General features: G+C 39.6%; 1 pseudogene; it reads left to right on the forward strand.

The window, feature by feature from the left end:
• The first annotated feature begins 4377 nt into the window (after positions 1-4377).
• On the forward strand, positions 4378-16945 carry LOC133044373 (dihydrodiol dehydrogenase 3-like; annotated as a pseudogene).
• The last annotated feature ends 7609 nt before the right edge of the window (positions 16946-24554 follow it).

Below are 24554 nucleotides of genomic sequence, written 5' to 3' on the forward strand. Positions count from 1 at the left end.
GAAGGTGATGGAATTCCAGCTGAGCTATTCCAAATCACAAAAGATGACGCTGTGAAAGTGCTGCACTCAATAACCCAGCAAACTTGGAAAAGTCAGCAGTGGCCACAGGACTGGAAGAGGTCAGTTTTCATTCCAATCCCAAAGAAGGGCAATGCCAAAGAATGTTGAAACTGCTGCACAATTGCACTCATTTCATAGAGTAGCAAGGTAGCAATGCTGAAAATCCTTGATGCTAGGCTTCAGTGGTATGTGAACTGAGAACTTCCAGATGTACAAGCTGGATTTAGAAAAGGCAGAGAAACCAGAGATCAAATCGCCAACATCCATTGAATCATAGAAAAGGTGAGGGAATTCCATAAAAAAGCATCTACTTCTGTTTCATTGACTATGCTAAAGATTTTGACTGTGTGGATCACAACAAACTGTGGAAAATTCTTAAAGAGATGGAAATCCCAGACCACATTACCTGGCTCCTGAGAAACCTGTATGCAGGCCAAGAAGCAACAGGATGTGACAGGACACGAAACAATGGACTGGTTCCAAATTGGGAAAGGAGCCCATCAAAATCATATATTGTCACCCTGTTTATTTAATTTATATGCAGAGTACATCATGTGGAACGCCCGGCTAGATGAATCACAAGGTGGGTTGAAGATCACTGGGAGAAATATCAGTAACTTCAGATAAGCAGATGACATCACCTTAATGGCAGAAAGCAAAGAGGAACTAAGGAGTCTCTTGATGGAGGTAAAAGAGGAGAGAGAAATAACTAGTTCAAATCTCAATATTTGAAAAATTATGATCATGGCATCTGGTTCCATCCCTTCACAGCAAATAGATGGGAAAAACTTGGAAACAGTGACAGAGTTTATTTTCTTGGCCTCCAAAATCACTGCAGATGGTGACTGTAGCCATTAAATTAAGATGATTACTCTTTGGAAGAAAAACTATGACAAATCTAGATAACCTGTTCAAGAACAGAGCCATCATTTTGTCAACAAAGTTCTGTAGAGTCAAAGCTATGGCATTTCCAGTAGTCATGTATGAATGTGAGAGTTGGACTATAAAGAAGGCTGAGCCCTGAAGGATTGATGCTTTCAAACTGTGGTGCTGGAGAAGACTCTTGAGAGTCCCTTGGACAGCCAGGAGATCAAACTGGTCAATCCTGAAGGAAATCAACCTGAATATTCATTGGAAGGACTGATGCTGAAGCTGAAGCTCAATATTTAGCCACCTGATGCTAAGTGCCAACTCACTGGAAAAGACCCTGATGCTGAGGGCAAGAGGAGAAGGGGATGACAGATAGTGAGATGGTTGGATGGCATCGTCAACTCAATGGGCATGAGTCTGAGCAAACTCTGGGAGATAGTGAAGGACAGAGAGGCCTGGTGTGTTGCAGTCCATGGGGTGGCAAAGAGTTGGACATACTGAGAAACTGAACAACAAGATAACTCTTCCATCTTCATCTTGTAGACTCTATCAAGATCTTCAGAGACAGACTGTAGCATCTTAGAATCTTTTATCCAATGCTCCTATCTTCCCACCTTCTCTTCGACTACAACCGTCCCAGGTCACACATTTAAGGACTTTGTCATTATATTAGGGTTACCAGGGAAACCAAGAATATCTTGCATCGCAAGATTTTAATCACCTTTACAAGATTGTTCCCAGACCAGGTTCAGAATCGTGCCCCCTGCAGTGGAAGCACAGAATCCTCACCACTGGACCACCAGGAAAGTCCCAGGTTAAAGGAAATTTTTAGCCATAATTTCATCACACCTATATTTTCAGACCTCTTCCCCATCTCTTCTGCTTCTGGAACCCCTACACTGTGAATGTTAGTATGTTCTATTCCCTAGATATTGTGGCATTCTTCTTATAATTCTGTATTCTGATAAATTATTTTGGTAAATTATTAATCTCTGTCTCAATATCTGACCTTTTCAGTTTTTTTTTCTTATTGTTTCTTATGACACAAATTCCTCTCTCTTCTCATTTTGCTTAGCTTCCTCCTTCTCTATGAAATTAGGTAATAAAAGTTACCTGTCCCGGTTTGTAGGGGTGTCCTTGTGTAGACCCGTCCCTGTACAGTCTATGTGCCCAGAGGCTTGGGGCAGAGCTGGAGCTGAGGAGGGAGGGCAGGGTTACCCCTTCCCAGGTCATGCTGGCAACTGTCACCTTGGTGGGAGGGGGAGGGGCAGGCTAGAGCCAGAGCCCAGTGTGAGCAAAGGCTTCTCCCGTGCTCAGCAGCTGTCCCCACCCTACTGGGCCAGGCAAGTCCCAAGATGCTGGAGCAAAACTCTGAGGGTTGGGTCCAGACTGGTTCCACTCCTTGTAAGTGTGCACCCCCCTCCTCTGCACTGGCACCTTTGCCCCAGAGAGTGGCAGAGCTGGAGGAAGGCGTGCTGGAGCAGTCCCTGGTGCGGGCAGCCGTGCATGTGGTGCAGCCCTGGCACACCATCAGAGCCCCAGACTCTGCTCCTCATCAGGCCCCTCTTTGATGGCCGCCTTGCCCCATCCAGATGTGTGTGTGGCCCTGTGTGTGTGCATTCAGTTGGGTACTTGAAACAGGCAAATGCTCACTCTTGGTAGAGTTATTCCTTGTCATAACTTTCACTAGTTAACTCATCATGCTCCTAGTCCTGGGATCAGCCCAATAGGAAAGTAAGCGTGGCTCAGTTCACTTTGAGTCAGCATCTTACCTGGTCAAGACTGGCTATCTGATTCTGGTGAATTTATGACTGTTTTTGAATGCACTTTGTCCCCCAAAGCCACACCCCCATTCTATTCAGAGTCTTTTAATACATGGTCTAGTCTATGTCTCCACCCTTATTCATTTTCCTTGGCTCCATATGTATGTATATATATATATATATATACATACATACATACACACAAACATAAATATATAGTTCCCCTGCAGCTGCAATAGGCATTCCAGGAGCTCTTTAGTTCAAGCTTAGAGTTAAGTGGAACAGACACCAGTCTCCAGGCAGCCCCCAAGTTGGTTGGAACCTCGCACATAAGGTTTCCTCTGATCATTCTGGTTTGAGGGAGGCAACTGGGAGCTGATCAAGACTGCACTACTGTACCAGGCAGGAGGAGGGTACAAGTGAGTAATACATGATGAAATTTCCTTCTACTCTGTTCTGGATTTTTCCTAATTGCCTGTTCACTTTGTTGTTGTCAATCTTTGTTTGACTTATTTTACAACTAATTTCTCTTTCTTTTCTTGTCTTTCCATGGGAGATTTCAGTCCTCCCACCTCACCAGTTTGCTGACATCACTGTACATGTTAAATTTTATTTATCTTCACAACATTTTCGTATATCAGTGCATCGTAACTTCTGTTTTCTTTCCAAATTTGTGTTATTTTAATTTGTTTATAGTTTTTTCTTTTATGAATAATGTGGAACCGTTAGTAAATTATGTAAAATATGTATCAGCTACATTATAAGAGTACTCTTTAAAAAATAATTTACTTCTTTTAATTGGAGGTTAATTACTTTACAATATTGTGGTGGCTTTTGTCATACGTTGACATGAATCAGCCATGGTTGTACGTGTCCCCTTGTTCTGTACTGCTGTTCCATCTCCTTCTCCATCCCATCCCTCTGGGTTGTCCCAGTGCACTGGCTTTGAGTGCCCCATTTCATACGTTGAACTTGGACTGGTCATCTATTTCATGCATGGTAATATACATGTTTCAGTGCTAATCTATGAGAGTACTCTTAAAGTTATATAACTAAGTACAATGTATAAATACTCAGAGTCTCTTTGCACAGTGCATATGGTATCCTAAGGATATTAATAACTAATCTCCAATAAGTACTTTGCCAAAATGTCTGGTTCCTGTATCCTGTTCAGGATTTCACCAGTCAGGTCTGTAAAGCATAATAATTTTCCTGGTGGGAAATATAAAGAAACAAATTTATTTTCATTTGAAGTTTTGATTCTTTATTAAGGGGTAACATTTTAAAAAATGCTATTAAACACTTTCGGATTGTGTGATTTGTGTATGTGTGTGTGTTTGTTCTGTAGGATGACTTTTTCAATTGATGTTTGATTGACATTATGGTCATAATAGGAAAACAAAAGGGATTGTTGTTAGAAGTTTCTAGTCTAACTAATGGTCCATAATTGCCCACCCAATTTCATCAGTATATAATACTTGAGGTTATGCTGATAAAAAAAAAGTCAAACAAATTGACTGTCTTTAAGCCTCTTCTTACTCCATGGACACTAGTTTAATCACACTTCTCCTACAATATATCTGCTAATGTTGGACAGTGCAGCTGGGATGTGAACGTCCTGCTATTTATAACCTGTGAAGGAAGAAGAAAATATCAATTTACTTACTCAGAGGAGAAACAGGCAATGGATCCCAAAGGCCAGAAGGTGAAGCTTAATGACGGCCACTTCATTCCTGTCCTGGGATTTGGAACCTATGCACCTCCAGAGGTAACAGTACTGGTTGTGGGTTGAGATATAAATAGTAAGTGAATGTAACATGAGTGGAAGGGACTTGGATTGTCAAGCACTGAGTTCCTGGGTTACTTTGGGAGGGTCACTAACCAGGCTAGAACCATGCCCTGTGAAAGGGGAGAGAGCATCCAGTCTCCACTCTGCATCAGGGTCTGAGGTTGTGCTCACTTGCAGATTACTCTGGGTTCCCCTCCGGTTTCCATCTCTTTCCCAGCTTGGCAGAAGAGGAGATTTGACTGTCAAGAAAACTGTCAGGTGCATTGCTTTGAAGGTGATTGCAACAGTGAGGTTCATCTGTATATTTAATTAATTTCATAACTCTTTCCTCCTTCCAAAAAGCCATGACACAGAGAAGTATTTGAGGTGGGAGGTCCTATAGATGAGGTGAATGGAAAATAATGGGAATGAATTGCTTTTCTACTGTGGGGTGCATGCTAGATGGCAGGGAAGAAACACTCCTGTTGTGTTTTGCCTCATATTTCTGTTTCTGCTTGGAAACTTATTCTTAGGGAAAATATAGTCTCATTTGAAGGGAAAAGCTACTGTCTTACAGGCCAGGTTTTGTAATATTTTCTTGGGCTTCCCCGGGTAGCTCACATGGTAAAGAATCTGCCTGCAATGTGGGAGATCTGGGTTCGATCCCTGGGTCAGGAAGATCCCCTGGAGAAGGAAATGGCAAGCCACTCCAGTGTTCTTGCCTGGAGAAACCCGTGGACAGAGGAGCCTGATGGGCTATAGTCCACGGCATCACAAAGAGTCGGACACGATTGAGCAACTAACACTTTCACTTTCAATGTCTTTTTATTAAAGTATGGTTTGCAGCGCTTGGGCTTAAGATGGGCTGGTAAATCTCTAGTCTGGAAGCGAGAAAGTTTGCTGTCTATCTTGTCTTTAGGGTAGATGTGACAAGGGATTGGTCCTTAAACTTTGAGTCTCACTATTCTAATTCATAAAATGGAAAAACATATTCAGAGACATTTTGCAGATAGAAGACAAGACTTGTGTACTTTGTAGAGCAAAGTGGGGTGAGGGGGATGAAGGGGTCAGGATGTTACTGAAGCTCACTGGCTCATTCCTCTGTGGTGATGGTGGTTTAGTCGCTCAGTCATTCCTGACTTCTGCGATCCCGTGGACTGTAGCCTGCCAGGCTCCTCTTTCCTTGGGATTCTCCAGGCAAGAATGGAGATGACACCACCGTAATGGCAGAAAGGGAAGAGGAACTAGAAGGCCTCTTGATGAAGGCAAAAGAGGGAGTGAAGAAGCTGGCTTAAAACTCAGCATTAAAAATACTAAGATGAAAAAAAAAAAAAAAAAAAAAAACTAAAATGATGGCATTCAGTCCCATCACATCATGGCAAATACATGAGGAAAAAATTGAAACAGTGGCACACTTTATTTTCTTGAACTCCAAAATCATTGCGAATGGTGACTATAGCCAGGAATTTTAAAAGACGCTTGCTTCTTGGAAGAAAAGCTATGAGAAGCCAAGACAGTGTATTAAAAAGCAGAGACATTACTTTGCTGACAAAGGGCCATATAGTCAAAGCTATGCTTTTCCAGTAGCTATGAACAGATGTGAGAGTTGGACCATAAAGAAGTCTGAGTGCAAAGAAATGATGCTTTTGAACTGTGGTGTTGGAGAGGACTCTTGAGAGTACCTTGGACTGCAAGGAGACAGACAAAACTGGTCAATCCTAAAGGAAATCAATCCTAAGTATTCCTTGGAAGGACTGATGCTGAAGCTGAAGCTCCAATACTTTGGTCACATGATGCAAAGAGCCAACCCATTGGAAAAGACCCTGATTCTGGGAAAGATTGAGGGCGGGAGGAGAAGGATACAATAGAGGATGAGATGGTTGGATGGCAGTATTGACCCAATGGACATGAGTTTGAGCAAACTGCAGGAGATAATGAAAGACAGGGAAACCTGGAGTAGGGTCAGAAAGAGTTGAACAGGACTGAGAAACTGAATAGAAACAACAATTTATATGAGAACATCACTTTGCATGCCTTGATTACATAGTTTTTATGTGGTGTATTCTTTGTGGTTTTACTGGTAGACAGAGGTCTTAGAAGCTTTTACTTTGTTTCCTGATGCTTTTACCAGGCATCCTACACCTTTGTTGACTTATCTTCAAACATCTCATTGTATAATATCCATGACCATGAATTCTTTGGGTTCTTCCAGCAAATCAATGAACCTGCAGGTGGTCTTGAGGTCCTCTGATGCCAACAATCAACCACTGCTTGCCTCAGGTTGAAGGGTTCCTGGGTGTCTACTTAACCACTGACCAGGAATGTTCAGGGAAATCATCAAGCATTCATCACCACACATACAGGACTAACCAAAGGCACAAAGAAATGTTTATGTTGGGAAGGTGAAAGCTTGTGTCTAGCAATTTCTTATGTGGATATTCAGCTTCTATCTTTGTTGCTTATGTAGGTTGCTAAGAAGGAAGCTCTGGAATTCACACCATTTGCTATAGAGGTTGGGTTCCGCCATATTGACTGTGCTCATGTGTACCAAAATGAAGAGCAGATAGGCCAGGCCATTCAAAGTAAGGTTGCAGATGGCACTGTGAAGAGAGAAGATGTATTCTGCACTTCAAAGGTACTGTGTGTGTTGTGTGTGTGCACATGTGTGCAAGTGATTGTGCCCAGGTGAAAATTATATAATAGGATCATTTGTTCAGTGAAGAGTTGTTTGGTGAACTATGCTTATTGGTATATTCCTAAAGTATTAGAGTTCTCTGGTGGTTCAGTGCTTAAGCTGTGGTACTTTACTGCAATGAGCTGGGATTCCATCCTTGGTCGGGGAAGTAATATCTCATAAACCACATGGTACGCCCCCCCAAAAAAATTACCTAAAGTCTCATTAACACAAATTTTATTTCTTAACGTCTGCAGCTTTGGTGCACATCCTTTCGACCAGAGTTGGTCCGACCAGCCTTGGAAAAGTCACTGAAAAGTCTTCAACTGGACTATGTCAATCTCTATATTATGCATTATCCACTGGCTCTGAAGGTTGGAAATTTGTGTGATCACATCAATGCTATATCTTGTGTTAAAATGTTCATCAACTTGCCTGGATGGTTGGAGTAAGATTTGTCTTAGTAGGTTCTACACTAGAGTAGAATCCCCCAAGTAATCATTTGTGATCATCTTTTTTTTTTTCCATTTATTTTTATTAGTTGGAGGCTAATTACCTTACAATGTTGTAGTGGTTTTTGTCATACATTGACATGAATCAGCCATGGATTTACATGTATTCCCCATCCCAATCCCCCTTCCCACCTCCCTCTCTACCCAATCCCTCTGGGTTTTCCTAGTGCACCAGGCCCAAGCACTTGTCTCATGCATCCAACCTGGGCTGGTGATCTGTTTCACTATAGATAATATACATGTTTCAATGCTGTTCTCTCGAAACATCCCACCCTTGCCTTCTCCCACAGAGTCCAAAAGTCTGTTCTGTACATCTGTGTCTCTTTTTCTGTTTTGCATAAAGGTTTTCATTACCATCTTTCTAAATTCCATATATATGTGTTAGTATACTGTATTGGTCTTTATCTTTCTGGCTTACTTCACTCTGTATAATGGGCTCCAGTTTCATCCATCTCATTAGAAGTGATTCGAATGAATTCTTTTTAATGGCTGAGTAATATTCCATGGTGTATATGTCCCACAACTTCCTTATCCATTCGTCTGCTGATGGGCATCTAGGTTGCTTTTTACTGAGATTCTTTGAATTCCTTATATGCCTCCCAGAAAAAGGAGTTAAATAATCTGAGAGTCTCTTCTTGAAAACTTTCGGAAATAGAAATAAGCCAGTTCTGCACCCAGTCCTGGTTATGACTCCTGACTCTCTGGAAATTTCATGAACCAAGAGTTTGGTGCAGCTGTAGTAAGCATGACACTGCCTTACATTGAACATGATGAGTTTATCTTGCCTTTCACCCTTTCTAGTTGAGCAGATTTGGTGGTGCTCCCTCTGTGTGGGTCTAAACCTCATACCTTTATAGGGACTTGGGAAACCTTGCCTACAGTCTCCCCTGTCTTCAGATGAGGTTTGTAGTTTGCACTTAGCCATTAAGAAAGGTTTACTTAGAACAACTGATTTCATGTTACAGAACTCAAGCTATCTGACGCAAAATAGCTTCATAGACTATGTAGATGGTAAGTTCCAGCCACAGACAGAATTAAGGGTTGCAGTACTCTTCAGAAATGTCTCCTTTTTTCTATCCCTTATCAGGGCACCACTCGTGGTTTGCTTTATTTTTACTGAACATTTTCCATTAGTGGCAAATAATGGGGCAGCTCAAGGCTCATGGTCATGAATATTTGAGAGCATGGCTGGATCGTCCACATTCCATATCAACCTAAGGAGAGCCTTCCTGGCTCATATGCCTTCCCTAGGGCACCTGATGCTCAGAGATAAAAGGAAATCTGATTATCTAGCCCAGGTCAAGATTGCAATTTTTATTCTGGATATAAAGCCATGTAACTTACTGCCATTCCCAGCTCACAGAAGCACTTCTAAAGAGGCAAGTACAAGAAGAGACAAAATTCACAGAATCACAGGAAGTCCGTTTTAGGAATTAGAAAAATTGTACTTATTACAACATATATTTAGTGCAAAAGAGTAGAGTAAATCTCCCTCCTGAAGACATTGCTTACATAGACAAAATCACTTGGCAAAGATTAGTATCTAGAAAGTTGTAAACACATCTCATGGAGGTTTAATTCCTGGTGCTTGGGAGGCTGGCTAAATATGGAGAAATTACTTTGTGACATCTCTAAAATTACTGCTTCTATTCCAGCCAGGGGAGGACATTTTGCCAAACAGATGAAAATGGAAAACTGGTATTTGACTCAGTGGATTTCTGTTGCACATGGGAGGTGAGTATGGGGAGGAGAGAGACCAGAAGAGGAGCCAGGAGATTGGGAACCTCTTTCATTTCTTCCACCTGTAAGAATGGGCTGTGGACCATCAGACCCAGCAGTTCATAAAGTCTAAGGGCTGTGATGCTGGGGTTGTGGGGAGGAAACCATTGCTGAAATGTTCCAGAGAGGAAAGGAGGAGGAGATTATGGGACAGTGCAGACAGGTATCTCTTTCCTTCCATGTGATATGTCTTCTCCAGGGTTCAGAGAGGAGATGATAATTCTTTTTGTATAATGTCTTCTTCCCCTCTTTTCTTCTTGATAATCAATGTTAGTTCTTGATGGATGATACTTTTACAGATTTTTTCCAGCATTTATTCTTGATCTATCACTAATTTTAAATGACTGTTCACCACCCTTCCCTCCCAGGCCCTGGAGAAGTGTAAGGATGTAGGACTGACCAAGTCTATCGGGGTGTCCAACTTCAACCACAAGTAGCTGGAGAAGATCCTGAACAAGCCGGGGCTCAAGTACAAGCCCGTCTGCAACCAGGTGAGCAGCTCAGCTACACTCCCTCCTGCTCTTCAGAACATCCTTCTTGCACTGGAGCCTGATGTCTGTTTGTCCTCCCCTCCTGTTCATCCTACATTTGTGGACAGAAGGTTCTAGAGAGTAGAGCCCCTGTCTGGATGGTGTGAATAGAACCCATAATGGTATCTCTGTCTGATAAATTTGGATGGAGAAAGTGCAGAGGGCTTCCTGGTAAATCATGAATAGAACCCAGAAGTAGAGGAAGGAAGTATTTCCCTGAGATGATAGCATGACCAGTTCGGAGATTGAAAGTGCCCTGGAGCAAGCTTTTTACAGAAAGGAAAACCATGAAAACATAGAATCAGAGGTAAATTAATAGAGTCAAATCAGTTGCAATGGGTATTAAGGGTTTGTGTGGGGTTCTGATGGCTGATTCCTAAATCTTGGTGTCACAGCATTTATAAGTCTTTAGCAGGGAACACAGTTCAGAAAATTGTGCTGGACATTATGAAAATCACCCAGGTTAGAGGGTGAAGTTAAAGGCTCATGGTGATGCTAACAGTCTATGAAATAGTTTATTCATGAATGTCTACTCAAATGTAGAGTCCATGTTTTGATTAGTCAATTTTGGACTGGTTCTCCTATCTATGTCCATCATAAATTAACTGTATAAACATAAACACACTTTTCTTTGTTTCTCTGTTGATGTTAATATTTCCAGTTTACATTTAATGTTATCATTTTTCCTTTATCATTTTTTAAACTTTTTGTCTCCCTTTGTCATATTAGTATTATGTTTCCATAATATCTGACACTCTTCTCTACTGGTTTTTTACAGGTGGAATGTCACCCTTATCTCAACCAGAGGAAACTGTTGGATTTCTGCAAGTCACATGATATTGTTCTTGTTGCCTATAGTGCTCTGGGATCCCAAAGAGTAAAAGGAAGGTATTGAACTCTAATGAAAGCAACAGGGAGTTTATGTAAAATTCAATTTTTGATGAGATAGTTTAAATAAAAAGATACTCAGGTAACTCTCATAGGAAGAAGGGAGAGAGAGGAATAATGGAATGGTTTCTTCTCTTTCATCTTCTCATCACCCAGCCAATTTTTCTAGATTGTATTAGCTTGTTGACTCATCAGTAACAAATGTCTGCATTAAAATCTATATATAATCCCCCAATTGAGACCAGAGACACAAGTTTATGTCATGATTTACCTATTAACTAAGGAACACATTTTAAAAAATAGGTGTTCCAAGACTCACTTACCTTATGTCTTAAGTTGAGATAATAATATAATAATATATAACTCCTAGGTCTATCATGATAGAAAAGAAATTCAACTTGAACCATTTTTGTAAACATCCATAGTAGAATAATGATGAAATAAATGTCTCTTATTTTGAGATCACTCAATTTTTATCAATACCTTAGAAAAAGTGAAATTTACAAGCTACTCTTGGTCTTTTCCTTCAGTTTCTTTTTTCATACCCTTGATTGTAGAAGAAAAAACACTCCCTGAAAATTAAGGAAAAAATCTATGAGTTTGGCAGTCCTGTTCTCAACTCAATAATGCCTCTGAATTGTCTGTAGAGCTTTGTAAACACAGAATGGGAAGTGACGCAGTTGAGGTTCTGATTCAGTTTGTCTTCAGCTCAGGCATGGTTGTATTTCTAATAAGATCCCAGGTGATACTGATGATGCTGGTCCATGGACCACACTTTGAGAAGCAGTGATCTAGAGTGAGCCTCTTGGTCTGTTTGGGAAATCTACTCACAAACTGAGTACCTAGTCTCAGCTTCTCAGCATTTCTGAATTTCCTTCCAGGGTGAATCTGAACCACTAATTCTCTTGGAGGACCCGGTTCTCTCTGCCATTGCCCAAAAGCATAAGAAAACCCCAGCTCTGGTTGCCCTTCATACCAGATACAACGTGGGGTTGTGGTTCTGGCCAAGGGTAACAATAAGAAGTGGATCAAAGAGAATATACAGGTGATGAGTGAGTCTGTGGGGAGAGGGTTCCTAAGGAGTATCCTTCACGAGGGTCATTCTTTGTCTGACTCTCAGACCGTCTTTGGGCCAAGACGAGTTACCTGTTCTTTCCCTGAGCATGAATGCCTTGTGTGTATTTCTGGTGGCTTTCTCCTCCTGCTGTGGCAACAGGAGAGGCATCATGTCTGAAGAGGGTCACAGTTGGACAGATAATGGAGGTTTTAGTTTGAGCATTACATTTGCAATGTATTCTGTCACTTCATGCAAATGAAATTTTGTTTTCCTTGTTTTCAATGGATGCAATTGAATTATTTGATTTTTTTTGAATGTTTGAATCAATCTAGCAAAATACCACAAATTGAGCGCCTGAGAAAAAAATTTAAATTTGTTTCTCACAATTCTGAAGCTGGAGATCTGAGTTCAGGGTCCCCATGTGGTCAGGTGAGGGTGCTCCTCCAAGTCACAGGCTTCTCTTTCTATCTGAACATGGTGGAGGGGGCAATAGAGCTCTCCCAAATATCTTACATGAATATGATGTTGTTTAACTCTCTTTCACAAGGGCTCCACCATCATTACCTAATTGCCTCTCAAAGATTTCATTTCTAACACCATCAACATGTGAATATGAGGGCAGAAAAATTGTGTTTTTATTTTGCATTTCACCAAATTCTAATAAGGTTTCATTTTTGTATATTTAATCTTCTTGAGTTTCTGTCTTTGTGAAGTTCTCCTTCAATAGTTTGTCCATTTTTGCTAGATTGTATTTTGTTTTCGGTGTAGGAGACCATTATTGTACCTTTAGCCATAGCTGTACAGGAAACTCCTCAGTTTCAGAATTTAATTCAGGGGTCTTTTATGTGTCTCTTGCTTCTGTGGTTTGGCAATCAGCCTGCACTCAGCTAAGCTGTTGTCCTCTTGGCTGGGCTCTTTTATGAATTTGAAGTTCAGCTCAGAGCAGCTTGGCAGTTCTGCTTTAGCAGGTGGATGTGGCTCTTGTCAGATAGGCCTTCATACTTCTCTGTACAGTTTTTCATGGATATTTGACTAGACTGTGCCAACTAACATAGTCTTCATCTCAGCACAGGGCAATGACCCCAAGTCAGTGATTAGGTAAAAAGTCCTCTTCCTGGGCTCAGAGCTGGCTTACCACTTATGGGATATATCACTATTCAATGCAGGTTACAGGTCAGGCCAAGTCAAGGGGAACAGAAATTGTCCCCTGATAAATTGTTTCCATATTTCCATTTAAATTTGGTTCTGTAATCTAATTGGAACTGATTATCTAAGATAATATGAAAATAGATACATACATGTTTATGTGTATTTAAATGTAAATCTAAGGTTCCATATTTCCTCACAGATTTTCATTGTCAGCTCAGTCATATATCAAGTTTCCATAAATACATTTCTGGTGTCTCTCTTCTATTTAAATATTCAGTTTTCTACACTGTGTTCTTTATTTTTTATTAAAAAATTTTTTCCCATTTATTTTTATTAGTTGGAGGCTAATTACTTTACAATACTGTAGTGGTTTTTGCCATACATTGACATGAATCAGCCATGGATTTACATGTATTCCCCATCCCAATTCCCCCTCCCACATCCCTCTCCACCGGATCCCTCTGGGTCTTCCCAGTGCACCAGCCCTGAGCACTTGTCTCATGCATCCAACCTGGGCTAAAAAACTGGAAAGAGAACTGCCATATGACCCAGCAATCCCACTTCTGGGCATACACACTGAGGAAACCAGATCTGAAAGAGACATGTACACTGTGTTCGTAAGTGAAAAATCAGTCTTGCTTTTCAGAATGGTAATTTTTTTTATTTTTTAAGAATGTCCTAACTACTTTTGATTAGCTCTCCTTTATTTAAAATTTAGTATCATTTTACCAGCTTCCAGGAAAGAATACATGCTCAAGTCTTTCATTCATGTTGCATTGAAACACTAGATCACTTTGGAGAAAACGAATTTCTTTACAAAATTGGGCTCGCAATTTCATGATTATGATGTGAATTTTTAATTGTTAACGTAAAGTAAAGTCGCTTAGTCGTGTCCGACTCTTTGCGACATCATGGACTGTAGTCTACCAGGCTCCTCTGTCCATGAGATTTTCCAGGCAAGAGTACTGGAGTGGGTTGCCATTGCTTGCATTTTCATGACTATGATGTGAAGTTTTAATTGTTAAGGTGTTCTTTAATGTTTTAACAATTTCATTACTTTCTGCGCAAAAGCATTTGCATAAAGTTTTTATTAGGTTCAATCATAGATAATGAGTAGTTTGATATCATATTCCTGAACAGGCTTTCAAGGGGGAGGCTCCTTCCCACTCTGCTTCAGCTGAATGCTGTCACCCTTAGGGTGTGTTGGGGAGATGCAATCAGTCTCATGTTAGCTCAGGTTCAGTATCAAGTCAGGAGTGTCCAAAGGCAATGAGTTTGGAAAAAGAAGATTTTAGTTTGTTTTCTGTCACAAGTGATTCACTTAGAAAGATAAGGGACTGATGCGCTGTAATATTTGTGAGGTGGAGAGAGAAGGAGAAGGTGTGGGAAGGAGAGGTGAGAACTCAGCAGAGGCTCCCAGGCTTGTTCACCTGCAAGCTGAGGACAGACATAGCTTCCCTGTCCCCTCCTCATGTCTCCATCCAGCTGGAAAATTCTCCAGTCCCCAGGGGGAGGCCGGCTCCTTGGGGGAGAGGTTAATGTGATTCTTCTTTCCTTCCAGGTGTTTGACTTCGAGCTGACTCCAGAAGACATGAAAACAATTGATGGCCTGAATAGAAATATAAGATATAATGAGATACTATTGTAAGTGACTTACAGATATCTCACACATACACTGTTTTCTGTAGCAGGCAGGTCAGCAGGGGAATTAAGGTTTTCAAAAGCTTAGTTCTTGGAAGACAGTCCTGATTTCCAGTGTAGGAGTAAACCAGGGGCTTCCTGTAGACCTCAGACCAGAGGTTTCCTTCAGGGCTCCATCTCTGACTGACAGAAATGTGACTGGGTCCCAGGAAAGCCCAGGAAAGAGTGGCCATTGTACAGGATGGCCAGAGTGGACACTGTGGTGAATTCACTACTCTGTGCTCCTAATCCTTGGGCTTGCTGCACCTCATCTCAATGTGGAGGGACCCAGAAAACACAAAGGGCAGGGTGCCTGTAGCCCACTCTTCCCTCAGGGACCTGTGAACATGTTTCATCTTTAATTCTCTTTGCATCAGGGGTAAATGACTATGTTAATAATAACTATATAATAATGAATCCATCATGCATTACATTCACGTTTTGTTGTTGTTCAGTTGTGAAGTCCTATCTGACTCTTTTGCAACCCCATGGACTGTAACCTATCAGGCTCTTCTGTCCATGGGATTTCCCAGGCATTTCCCTCTCCAAGGGATCTTCCCAATCCAGGGGTTGGACCCATGTCTACTGCATGGACAGTGGGATCCTTTACCACTGAACAACCTGGGAAGCCTGCATTGATATTTGCCCATGTGCAATTGTAAAATGTCATGTTAATATTTTTCTGGAGGGGATCCAGGCAGGCCAATGTGCACCAATGCTCAGAAGTCACAGTGGACCTACTTCCATCCCCTCCGCTAAGTATCTGGTGGGTTTTTTCCATAATGGGCATTTCTTCTCCAAGACATTATCCATTTATTTCAAATTGATCTCTTCATTGGCCTCCCCCCCCCTCATTCCAACTCCCATTTCCTCATCCTTATAATTTCACAATACTGAATTACAAGCAGGTCATTAACTTAACGGACCCTCCAGTGAGTGACTTCTGTGTTGTTAGCAGGACACGCCCAGGTAAGATCGACTGGGTGTCTTGTTTCTTGGGTCAACACTCACCCCTCTGTACCTTCTGTCCATCAGGGGTACATCCCTTTGGAAGCCCCTATCACCTGGACTTTGACTTAGTCACTAACATGCTACTCCAGCTGCCTAATTACTGAAGAAGGAGATCAGGACTGAAGAGACAAAATAGAAATTTTGAAGGGAGTTTTGAGAGAAAAGAATACAAATTAATGGTAAAACGAAGATTTAGTTTCAGTGGAAAATCTCAAAACTCTCTCAATTGTTGCAAAGCTATACCATGATTCTAAGAAAAGTTATGATACGTTGAAAAAAACTGGAAAGTTCCTCTTCTGTACTCAACGGCTTTTAAGTTTTCAAAGCCTTTTAAATTCTGTGTTCTCCTTCATTAGGCTGTGAATGCCTAGACTTACATATCTTTGTGGGCTCAACTCAATAGCATAGCTCCTGGAATATGGAATCACTAAAAATGCACTTTATAATGAATTGAATTGAAAAGGACACATTAGAATGAAATATACAAACATGGACAAAAAGAAAACAGCACTAATACTAATTGCTGAATAACCAGTGTTTTAATATATTATAAAGTAAGAAAATAATGATCCCATTTTGTGCTGTATGATTATTAAGGTGTACATGGTATCTCTTCAACAGATGAGAAATTCCTTACTGGAGATACCCTGTATTTTTTTTTTGGGTTCTCATTATCTGCTTATCCATGGATGTGTGAAAAAGAGCAGCAAATTTGGTCACTGTGACCCTTCTCATCATCTAGGGACAAAAGTCCCATCTGTGTCTGAAATGACCTCCATACTTAGTCCTACGAATGTGCCCTCTTATAAATTGTAACCTGAGTCAATAAACATGAAAAAAATAAATAAATTATAACCTGAGTCAAACTACCTGTTATTGTGGAATGAATATTACATATGAATGTTGGTATTGGACAAGCAGGTGCTGTGTGCATGTGGAGCAGACTCCTAATGTGTGCTTGTCAGGGGAGAAGGAGGGACGCGTTTGTAGATTTAGAGTTTTAGCCCATCCTGTCTGCATCATAGAGTAATGCTCTATGACATTAATGCTCTATGGCTGATTTAATAAATGAATCCTCCTCTTTCTCTTGCAGTGGTGTCGGTCACCCTGAGTTTCCATTCTCTGAAGAATATTGACTCTCAGCTCTCACCGTGGTTCTTTGAGAATGTCTTGCTTCTAGGATGGTGAAGAAGATTTTCATACTTTGTGGAGGTGTTTAAATGAAGTTTCTGAAATTTTGAAAGCTTGCTTTTCATTTAAAACATTTAACACATTATGAAACAATAAAGACTTCAAATTAAGAATACTTCCTTTTCTGATAATTAAAATAATATATACAATTTAAAGAAAGTTAGGAAATAGAAGGCAAAGGATTGAAAATAAAAATAAGCTGTGATTAACCCTTTTAATAATACTTTGGTGCACTTTTCTATACAAATGTGTATGCATGTTTATTTACAAAGAGAAGGAATCTTCAAACTACAGGTTGTATACTTATTTTTTAACTAAGTAAACTCCGGGAGTTGGTGATGGACAGGGAGGCCTGGCGTGCTGTGATTCATGGGGTCACAAAGAGTCGAACACAACTGAGCAACTGAACTGAACTGAACTGAATTACCTTGGTATGCTAAAATATGATTTAAAAAATCCAGCACTGCTTCACCCTAGATAATATACATGTTTTGATGCTGTACAATATTGTAAAGTAATTAGCCTCCAACTAATAAAAATAAATGGGAAAAAAAAAGAAAAAACTCCAGCACTATATTTGCTTACTGTAAAATGGAAAATCTTATTCATTTATTTAATTTCTTATTCACTTGCCTAGAAATTGTTTTATTTATTTTTAAAATTTTTAAAAAAATATTTATTTTAATTGGAGGCTAATTACTTTGCAATATTATATTGGTTTTGCCATACATTGACATGAATCTGCCATGGGTGTACATGTGGTCCCCATCCTGAGCCCCCCTCCCACCTAACTCCCCATCCCATCCCTCTGGGTCTACCCAGTGCACCAGCCCCAAGCACCCTGTATCATGCATTGAACCTGGACTGGGGACTCATTTCACATACGATAATATACACATTTCCATGCCATTCGCACAAATCATCTCTCCCTTGCCCTCTCCCACAGAGTCCAAAAGTCTGTTCTTTACATCTGTGTCTCTTTTGCTGTCTTGCATACAGGGTTATCGTTACCATCTTTCTAAATTCCATATATATGCATTAGTGCACTGTATTGGTGTTTTTCTTTCTGGCCTACTTCACTCTGTATAATAGGCTCCAGTTTCATCCACCTCATTAGGAATGATTCAAATGCATCCTTTTCAATGGCCGAGTAGTATTCCACTGTGTATATGTACCACAGCTTTCTTATCCATTCATCAGCTGATGGACATCTAGGTTGCTTCCATGTCCTGGCTATTTTAAACAGTGTGTTTAAAATAACCAGGACATGGAAGCAACCTAGACTCCCATCAGCAGATGAATGGATAAGGAAGCTGTGGTACATATATACCACGGAATATTACTCAGCCATTAAAAAGAATTCATTTGAATCACTTCTAATGAGATGGATGAAACTGGAGCCTATTATACAGAGTGAAGTAAGCCAGAAAGAGAAATAACATTACAGCATACTAACACATATATATGGAATTTAGAAAGATGGTAATGATAACCCTATATGCAAAACAGAAAAAGAGACACAGATGTACAGAACAGACTTTTGGACTCTGTGGGAGAAGGCAAGGGTGGGATGTTTCGAGAGAACAGCATCAAAACATGTATACTATCTAGGGTGAAATAGATCACCAGCCCAGGTTGGATGCATGAGACAAGTGCTCTGGCCTGGTGCACTGGGAAGACTCAGAGGGATTGGGTAGAGAGGGTGGTGGGAGGGGGGATCGGCATGGGGAATACATGTAAATCCATGGCTGATTCATGTCAATGTTTAACAAAACCCACTACAATATTGTAAAGTAATTAGCCTCCAACTAATAAAAATAAATGAAAAAAAAATACACGTGAATCATATAGCTGTATGGGGAGCTATATCTAAATATATGGAAAAAATAAACACTATTATGAAAAGCCTAAAAAAAATAAACAGTGCTGCGATGAACATTGGGGTACACATGTCTCTTTCAATTCTGGTTTCCTCGCTGTGTATGCCCAGCAGTGGGATTGCTGGCCATATGGCAGTTGTATTTCCAGTTTTTTAAGGAATCGTCACACTGTTCTCCATGGTGGCTCTACTAGTTTGCATTCCCACTAACAGTGTAAGAGGGTTCCCTTTTCCCCACACCCTGTCCAGCATTTATTGTTTGTAGACTTTTCGATAGCAGTCATTCTGACAGGCGTGAGGTGGTACTTCACTGTGGTTTGGCTTTGCATTTCTCTGATAATGAGTGATGTTGGGCATCTTTTCATGTGTTTGTTAGCCATCTGTATGTCTTCTTTGGAGAACTGTCTGTTTTGTTCATTGGCCCATTTTTTGATTGGGTCATTTATTTTTCTGGAATTGAGCTGCACGAGTTGCTTGTATATTTTTGAGATCAATTCTTCGTCATTTGCTTCATTTGCAATTATTTCCTCCCATTCTGAAGGCTGTCTTTTCACCTTGCTTATAGTTTCCTTTGTTGTGCAAAAGCTTTTAAGTTTAATTAGGTCCCATTTGTTTATTTTTGCTTTTGTTTCTATTACTCTGGGAGGTGGGTCATAGAGGATCCTGCTGTGATTTATGTCAGAGACTGTTTTGCCTATGTTTTCCTCTAAGAGTTTTATACTTTCTGGTCTTATATTTATATCTTTAATCCATTTTGAGTGTACTTTTGTGTATGGTGTTAGAAAGTGTTCTAGTTTCATTCTTTTACAAGTGGTTGACCAGTTTTCCCAGCACCACTTGTTAAAGAGATTTTGCTTTCTGCATTGTATATTTTTGCCTCCTTTGTCGAAGATAAGGTGTCCATAGGTGTGTGGATTTATCTCTGGGCTTTCTATTCTGTTCCATTGATCTATATTTCTGTCTCTGTGCCAGTACCATACTGTCTTGATGACGGTGGCTTTGTAGTAGAGCCTGAAGTCAGGCAGGTTGATTCCTCCAGTTCCATTCTTCTTCTTAAGATTGCTTTGGCTATTTGAGGTTTTTTTGTATTTCCATACAAATAGTGAAATTCTTTGGTCTAGTTCTGTGAAAAATACCGTTGGTAGCTTGATAGGGATTGCATTTAATCTATAGATTGCTTTGGGGTAGTATACTCATTTTCACTATATTGATTCTTCCGATCCATGAACATGGTATATTTCTCCATCTATTTGTGTCCTCTTTGATTTCTTTCACCAGTTTTTTTTTTTATTTTTATAATTTTCTATATATATGTATTTTGTTTCTTTAGGTATATATATTCCTAAGTATTTTATTCTTTTCTTTGCAATGGTGAATAGAATTGTTTCCTTAATTTCTCTTTCTATTTTCTCATTTTTTCTGTGTGTATAGGAATGCAAGGGGTTTCTGTGTGTTAATTTTATATCCTGCAAGTTTACTATATTCATTGATTAGTTCTGGTAATTTTCTGGTAGAGTCTTTAGGGTTTTCTATGTAGAGGATCAAGTCATCTGCAAACAGTGAGAGTTTTACTTCTTTTTTTCCAATCTGGGTTCTTTCTATTTCTTTTTCAGCTCCCATTGTCATGGCCAAATCTTCCAAAACTATGTTGAATAGTAGTCATGAGAGTGGGCACACTTGTCTTGTTCGTTAGGGGAAATGCTTTCAATTTTTCACCATTGAGGATAATGTTTGCTGTGGGTTTGTCATATATAGCTTTTATTATGTTGAGGTATGTTCCTTCTACTCCTGCTTTCTGGAGGATTTTTTTTTTATCATAAATGGATGTTGAATTTTGTCAAAGGCTTTTTCTGCATCTATTGAGATCATCATACTGTTTTTAATTTTCAATTTGTTAATGTGGTGTATTACTTTGATCGACTTGTGGATATTGGAGAATCCTTGCATTCTTGGGATAAAGCCCACTTGGTCAAGATGTATGATCTTTTTAGTATGTTGTTGGATTATGTTTGCTAAGATTTTTGCATCTATGTTCATCAGTGATATTGGCCTGTAGTTTTCTTTTTTTGTGGCATCTTTGTTTGTTTTTGGTATTAGGGTGATGGTGGCCTTAGAAATTGTTTTATCAATAAATATAAATTAAAATGAGTCAATAGTCTAGTGGAAGCTGAGACTGTGAACAAAATCAGGATTATTTAGCTGTTAAAAATGGGTAAATTCCTGTTGGAGATAATTCTACACCATCTCTCCTATTTTTGCACATCTCTTAGGCAGAGACACCAACTGCCCTTCATCCCACACAACTTTTTCATTTGTACAAGAAACAACCTTGAAACATAGTAATAGTGCTCCCTGCATTTCTCTGAAACAGTAAATGCTAAGTCCAGGAAGGAAGAGAGTTCATGTAACATTCAAAGGCCAGCAAGTTGGCTGATGTGGGTGGAGTTTAGTGAGGTGGGGAGACAAGAGCTGAAGAGAAGGCCTACAGAGCCACTGCAACCTTGGGTATGTATCATGTAGGTTTTTGAAAGGACTTTACTCTGAAATAAATGAGTGATATTTTTGGTTTTGAGCACAATAGTTATGTGAACTGACATGTTTTTTAAAAATTCACTTTGGTTTTTATGTTGAGAAGAAAAAGAGGAAAAAGAGCCATCTTTTAGGACTCTGAAGGAATTTATTTTTAAATTTTATTTATTTATTTTTTCTGGCTTATTTATTTTTTATTTTTTGTATTTAAACATTTTATTATCATGATCCCAGTTTATAAGAGTAAAAACAGATAATCAACTGACCTTGATTATCTTAACCTGCAACTGATCATACATATAGCAACTCACTAGTTCTTTTACTTTTTGTTTATAACAAGCAGACTTTAAAAACTTTTAATATATCTGAGACAATAAATGATAAAGAAATGCTTTCATCTTAGTAAAAGAAATCACTCAAATATTAATGAAGTAAATCTTGATTTTACAAATAAATATTGGAATTAACTTAATAACTAATTCTTTCATAACTGCAACTATCAAGATTAACTGAGAAAAAAATGTCTTTGACATAACAAGATACAGGAGCTTAATGAGCTTAAGACATAAACTGTAAAAGAGAATTTTAACTATAATGAAATTATGATTTAAATGGAAACTGTGTAACTTTCTGTTAGAGCTCATCAATAATCAATGTCAAAGTTTATAAGTGTCTATCTCATATATTGCCTTTTTTTTTTAACTTTTATTTTTAATTGGAGGCTGATTACTTTACAGCATTGTGGTGGTTTTTGCTATATATTCACATGAATCAGCCATGGGTGTACATGTGTTCCCCATTCTGACCCTCCCTCCCACATCCCTCCCCATCCCATCCTTCAGGGTCATACCAGTGCACCAGCCCTGAGTACTCTGCCTCATGCATCAAACTTGGACTGGCAATCTATTTCACAGATGATCATATACATGTTTCAATGCTATTCTGTCAAATCATCATACCCTTGCCTTCTCTCACAGAATCCAAAAGTCTCTTCTTTACATCTGTGTCTCTTTTGCTGTCTCGCATACAGGGTCATTGTTATCATCTTTCTAAATGTCATATATATGCATTAATATACTGTATTGGTGTTTTTCTTTCTGACTCACTTCACTCTGTATAATAGGCTCCAGTTTAATCCAGCTCATTAGAACTGATTCAAATGCATTCTTTTTAATAGCAGAGTAATATTCCATTGTATATATGTACCACAGCTTTCTTATCCATTTTTCGGCCGATGGACATCTAGGTTGCTTCCATGTCCTGGCTTTTGTAAACAGTGTTGCTATTAACATTGGTGTACACGTGTCTCTGATTTCCTCAGTGTGTATGCCCAGCAGTGGGATTGGCTTGGACCACAGAATGAACAGTAAAAGTGGTCAGAGTTGTTAGAATAGGGAAATATTTTAAAGGCAGCATCTACTAGACTTTCTAACATATTGGACGTACGGTGAAAGGCAAAGGGAATCAAAGTTGACTCCTGATGTTAGTGGTTAAAGGACAGGAAGTGGAGATGCCATTTTCTCAGATGGAGACAATGTGGGGGAGTACATTTTTGTGGGAAGACTATGAGTTCAGTTATAGGCATGTATTTTTGGGTGCCGTTAGGTACTCAAGTGAAGATGTATGAATACAGTTAGACATAAAAGTCTACTAGAGAAAAGGTTTAGATAAAATATTTATATTCATGATTTGTCAAATTTAGTAGGAGAAAGTGGACAAGGCTCCCAATTGCTGGAGATGACAAACTGTCTCTGAGGTCAGAGGAACAATCTAGCAGAGAGACAAAAACCTATGATGCAGCAGGTGGAGGTGGGTTGACTTGAACCACGTCTGAATTAGTTAATTCTGCTGCTTCAACAAATGACAAAAAATTTTGTGGCTTGACAAACCAATTTGTTATTTTATATTTTTGGAGGTCAGAAATTCAAAATCAATGGGCTAAAATCAAAGGCCAGCAGGCCTGCATTCTTTTCTGGAAGTTGTAGGGAGAGGCCTATTTTATTGCTTTTTCCAGCTCCTAGAGAACAGGTCTTGTGTTGTTGGAAGAGATTGTTTGCTATGACTAGAGTGTTCTCTTGATTAAACTCTATTAGCCTTTGCCCTGCGTTGTTTGTACTCCAAGGCCAAACTTGCCTGTTACTCCAGGTTTCTCTTGACTTCCTACTTTTGGATTCCAGCTCCCTATGATAAAAATGGACATCTTTTTTTTGGTGTTAGTTCTATAAGGTCTTATAGGTCTTCACAGAACCTTTCAACTTAAGCTTCTTCAGCATTTGTGGTTGGGGCATAGAATTAGATTACTGTGATGTTGAATGATTTCCCTTGGAAGTGAACCAAGATCAGTCTGTCATTTTTGAGATCGTACCCAAGTACTGCATTTTGGAATCTTTTATTGATTATGAGAGCTTCTCCTTTTATTCTGATGGATTCTTGCCCACAGTAGTAGATATAATGGTCATCTGAATTAAATTTGCCCATTTCTGTCCATTTTAGTTCACTAATTCTTAAAATGCCCATGTTTACTCTTGAAATCTCCTGTTTGTCCACATCCAGTTTATCTGGATTAGAGACCTAACTTTCCAGGTTCCTATGCAATATTATTCTTTACAGCATTAGACCTTACATTTGCCAACAGACATGTCTACAACTGGGAGTTAATTCTGCTTTGGCACAGCCTCTTCATTCATTCTGGTGCTATTTCTCCCTCTTCCTTAGTAGCATACTGGGCACCTACTGACCTGGGGAGTTCATCTTTCAGTATCATATCTTTTTGGCCTTTTCATTCTGTTCATGTGGTTCTCACAGCAAGAATGTCAACGTGGTTTTCCATTGCCTTCTCTAGTGAACCACATTTTGCTGGAACTCTCCACCAGGACTCGCCCATCTTGGGTGGCCCTGTATGGCATGACTCATAGTTTCATGAGGTACAGAAGAATGTGATCCCATGTGATCATTTTGGTTAGTATTCTGTGATTGTGGTTTTCATTCTGAGGGCCATCGGATTGAAATTCTTGCTCCCCTGTCTGCCATGTGCTGGATGAAAGTAGAGGTTTTGCAAGCTTCCTCATGGGAGGGACTGACTGTGGGAAAAATTAAGTCTTACTCTGGTAGACAGGGTCATGCTCAGTAAATCTTTTATCCAATTTTCTGCTGATAGGTGGGGCTGTATTCCTTCCCTGTAGTAGGAAAGTCACTAGGCCATTCACATATGACC

The sequence above is a fragment of the Dama dama genome, chromosome 23 (genome assembly GCF_033118175.1).
Source record: "Dama dama isolate Ldn47 chromosome 23, ASM3311817v1, whole genome shotgun sequence".
In the NCBI taxonomy this organism is placed as follows: Eukaryota; Metazoa; Chordata; class Mammalia; order Artiodactyla; family Cervidae; genus Dama; species Dama dama.